The 4,773-nt window shown below is 43.9% G+C and overlaps 1 long non-coding RNA gene across 1 annotated transcript; it reads left to right on the top strand.

The window, feature by feature from the left end:
* On the top strand, positions 1-4,407 carry LOC143031005 (uncharacterized). The gene is made up of 3 exons (XR_012966966.1): positions 1-951; positions 3,726-3,883; positions 4,147-4,407. It is a non-coding gene; the product is annotated as an uncharacterized LOC143031005 (long non-coding RNA).
* Positions 4,408-4,773: the final 366 nt, after the last annotated feature.

Below are 4,773 nucleotides of genomic sequence, written 5' to 3'. Positions count from 1 at the left end.
AGAGGAGTAGTGGGAGTTGGTGGTGGAGAGAGAGGAGTAGTAGGAGTTGGTGGTGGAGAGAGAGGAGTAGTAGGAGTTGGTGGTGGAGAGAGAGGAGTAGTGGGAGTTGGTGGTGGAGGGATAGAGGAATAACATTTGGTGGTGGGGGGAGAGGAGTAGGAATTGGAGAGAGGTGATAGTTTGGAGGAATTCATGATTGAGGATCTGAGGAAGAGCTGGTGTTTGGTGAGGAGTTGATGTATGGAGAGGTGTTGGTGGTTGAGGAGGAATGGAGAGATTCAACAAGAGTTTGTAGACATTGAGGTGGTGTAAAAGTATGGGGGCATGATGCAGGTTTGGGAACTAAGATAGGGAGGGGGTAGACAAAGAGGTTGGACTGGGTGTGGATACGTGATTAACAAAATAGGTGGGGGGTGAAGGAGTACTTGCTGGTTGTGTAAGCGGAGGGAGCTCCTACTCTGTTGTGGGGATGGGTTCCTGGAGTTTCAATGCATGATAAAAGAACTAGCCTCGCCACGGGAAGGATCTTCACCTGTCAACGCAGAAGTGGTTTCCGACCAACTTGAAGAAAATGGGAAGGCTCCCAGTTTGGCGTTACTCAGTCCAAGGCAAGTATTGATTGTTATTTCAGAATTTTTAAACCACTATTATACTAAATTGTAGACATTTGTCTACATGTTCACTAGCTGTAATGCTGAAATTTCATTAGTTTGTAAAAAAAAAAAAAAAAAAAAATAGTCCATCTTTATTTGGGTAACATTTGAGACAGATCTGATGCCTGTTCCCCCCTTTTCAGCCACTTCATGGGACTAGTGGGGATCTATGGAGTTTGAATGCATGATAAAAAGAACTAGACTCGCCATGGGAAGAATATTCACCTGTCAAAACGGAAGTGGTTTCCGACCAACTTGAAGGAAATAGGAAGGCTAGTTTGGTGTTGCTCAGTGTAAGGTGAGTGTTGTGATTGGTATTTCTGAAATTTGAAAGCAATTGCATATCATAGAATGATGGCAACATTATACAAAAGTACACGCTTGTCTGAATTTTCACTAGTTGAAAAGGAAAAGGAGGAGGAGTACAAGAAGCTGAAGGAGGAGTGGGAGGGAGTGAAGGATAGAGTAGAGCTAGGTGTGGAGGAGGAATGGGAATGGTTCAAGGAGGGAGTCACAAAATGTGCAAGGATGGTCTGTGGAACAAGAAGGACAGGAGGAAATAGAAGGAAGGGTAGTGAATGGTGGGATGAGGAAACAAAGAAGGTTGTAGAAGAGAAGAAGCGAGCTTTCACAGATTGGTTACAAAATAGGACGAGGAGTCATATGAGAGGTACAAAGAAAGAAAAGAAGTAAAGCAAAAGGTAAAGGAGGCAAAGAGGAGAGCAGATGTGAAGTGGGGTAAGAGTATGACAGAAAATTTTGAAAGTAATAAAAAGATGTTTTGGAAAGAAATTAAGAGGAAGAGGAGGCAAATCAAGTTGAGAAGAAAAGGTAAAAGGTGCAGATGGAGAGATGATAATGGAAGAGAAGGCAGTAAGGGAAAGATGAACAGAATATTTTAGGGAGTTGCTAAATGTGAAGGAGGATAGGGAGAGAAAGAGTTGCAGTGGGAAATGCTAAGAAAATGAGTGATGAGTGAGGAAAATGGAGGAGAAATAAGGAAGGATGAAGTGAAGGCAGTTGTACGATGATGAAAGCAGGTAAGGCACCTGGTCTGGATGGATGCCATGCAGAATGTCTAAAAAAAAAAAGGAGGCACAGTGATGGACTGGTTGGTGAGGTTATTTAATGTTTGCTGGAGAGAGGGTAGAGTGCCGGAGGAGTGCCTGTATAGTTCCACTTTACAAGGGAAAAGGGGACAAGTGTGAATGTAGTAGTTTCAGAGGGATTAGCTTGTTAAGTGTAGTTGGGAAGGCTTATGGGAGGATCTTGATTGAGAGGATTAGGAGAGGAACAAAGGGAGTAATTGGTGAGGAACAGTGTGGATTTAGGATGGGTAGAGGTTGTGTAGATCAGATCTTTGTTGTAAGACAAATATGTGAGAAAGCTATAGGAAAGGGGAAGGATGTTTTTTGGGCTTTTATGGATCTGGAAACGGCTTACGATAGGGTAGACAGAAAGGCACTGTGGGAGGTTATGCAGATATATGGGATAGGAGGAAATCTTCTAGGAGCTGTCAAGAGTTTTTGAGAGTAGTAGAGCTTGTCAGGATTAGAAATGGAGAGAGTGAGTGGTGCGAGGTAAAGGTGGGACTTCATCAAGGATGCGTTATGTCGCCCTGGCTGTTCAACTTATACATGGATGGGGTAGTGCAAGAGGAAAATGCAAGGGCAGTGGGTCAGGGATTGGAGATGGTTAAAGAAAATGGAGAAAAATGGGAGGTGAGCCAGCTGTTGTTTGCGGACGACACTGCTTGTGGCAGGATTGGAGGAGCGACTGAGGAAGTTGGTGACAGTTTGGGAGAGTATGTGATAGAAGAAAGCTAAAGATAAATGTAGGTAAAAGTAAGGTGATGAGATGTACAAGGGGTGAAAGTGGCAGTAGACTGGAAGTGAGCATTAAGGGAGAGCGACTGGAGGAAGTGGATTGCAAGAGGGATTGAGGAAGTTGGTGACAGAGTTTGGGAGAGTATGTGATAGAAGAAAGCTAAAGATAAATGTGGGTAAAAGTAAGGTGATGAGATGTACAAGGGGTGAAAGTGGCAGTAGACTGGAAGTGAGCATTAAGGGAGAGTGACTGGAGGAAGTGGATAGTTTTAGGTACTTGGGTGCAAATGTGGCAGGAAAAGGTGGAGTGAAGGTGGAGGTAGAATGTAGATTGAGAGAAGCGAGTAAATGCCTTGGTGGATTGAAGAGTGTAATGAGAAATAGACATTTGGGAATGGATGCTAAGAGGAGACTGTATGAAGGAGTGATTGTGCCAACAGCACTGTATGGGGCAGAAACATGGAACATAAGAGAGAAGAGTTTGAATGTGTTTGAGATGAGGTGTCTGAGAAGTATGATGGGGGTTACTAGGCTAGATAGAGTGAGAAATGAGGAGGAGAATGGGGGTGGAAAGGGAGTTGGGAGATAGGGTAGATGAAAGAGTATTAGGATGGTTTGGACATGGAAAGAATGAGTGAAGAAAGACTAGTAAAAGAGGTATGGAAGACAGATGTGGAGGGAGTGAACATGAGGGGACATCCTAGGATGAGGTGGATGGATGGGGTGAAGGGGGCTTTGGGGAAGAGGGGAATGTGTTGAGGAAGGACGGGAGAGGGCAGAAGACTGGTGAATGGTTGTATATGGATGAGTTTGTGATGCATGAGGTGGAATGGGTGGGGGGATGGGGTGAGGTAGTATGTGTGAGCAAAATTTGACGCAGCCCGAAGGGATTTCTCCCCGTCCTCTCCTTTCATGCAGGGGGGGTCTCGGATTTAATGAAGCGGCCTTGCTGTGGATGTTCTGTGTCTTGCGACACTGCTTCTGACCCAGGGCAGTGGACAAGGTGCAGGGATGACCCGTCATCCAGGAGGTGCTAAGATAAGAGGGAGGGTGGAGGGGTGTGGAGTGTATTCAGGGATGGAATGGGTGGAAATGATATTATGCCTTTCCCTTTTTGGCTACCTCCCTTGTAAGGGGGAAAAAGCCTTGGTATATGTATGTTTGTAATGCTGACAGTTCATTAGTTTGTAAAAATTATTATAGGTAACATTTGAGAAGAAATCTGTTGCATGTTCCCCATTTTCAGCCACCTCATGGGACTGCAGTTGTAAAGCGCTGCTGTTCCTTTGCCTGTGAACCACCATTTCTCTTCTACCTGGCAAATATTCTGCTGCCCATGAAAGCAACCTGCCCTATCCTCATCTCTCTTCTGCCATACAGGACAAGGAAACTGCTTGGAGCAAGGTAGGTCTGGATAATGGGAATATACACATGGCAAGGCCTATCGTGATAGGAACTTAGTTATTGCAGATATATTCTTAGCATTCACAGCAGAAAGAAGTCTTGAAAGAACACTAGTGTGGCTGTTTATTACTTTGGACTACACTACAACTAAGAATTCAAGTTGGACAAAATTTGGAAAGTAATTGAACTTGAAAATGGGGGGAAATCTGCAACTTTTTTCCAGTTATTGCTTGTGAAATACAGAAGCTTCCATCTTTTTTCAGTCACCTGGGACTTCAGTTGATCAGCACATCCTTTCCACTTGATGGAACCAGGAAATGGTTTTCTCAAGCTGCTGCCTGGGGAAAAGTATTCGTCATTGCACTAGCACAAGTTTCTTTTAGACTTGTAAAGGTAGTTGGTGCAAGTTTCATTGATAGAGAAACTTAGTCCTTGAAGTATAGGTCCCTGAGCCTACCTTAAACCCTGAATTGTTACTGGCTTAGCATAAGGGGAAAGCATCAGTTGTTTACTCTCGTTACCTAGAAAGGTGAAAGATTTGATGGACAATTTATAGTTTCACCCAGCCAACGATTTTGATATGTGGCTTTGTGTTTCTGGTGAGAAATATTGTGATATGAACGATGGTGTACGTCATTTCCGTCGCAAATGCGTACTTTTCAAGAAATTAATTATTGAAGTTATGCACTTATGCCTACATCTCCACAATGATCTTGGGGGACCTGTGGGAAATCGGGGTTTTAGGGTGGGGAGCACTAATACATCGAGTAATGACCATTGCAAAACAGGTCTACAATCAACAAAAGCACATAAAATCTGTATGAAAATACATAAATTTAACCTTTGAGGTCGGGACTGGGGCGGTTAAGGCGATGGCAGCCATATTGTTC

This window comes from Oratosquilla oratoria, chromosome 1 (genome assembly GCF_046742065.1).
Source record: "Oratosquilla oratoria isolate Oo_2021 chromosome 1, ASM4674206v1, whole genome shotgun sequence".
Lineage (NCBI taxonomy): Eukaryota > Metazoa > Arthropoda > Malacostraca > Stomatopoda > Squillidae > Oratosquilla > Oratosquilla oratoria.
This window is presented reverse-complemented; position numbering and strand designations above follow the sequence as displayed.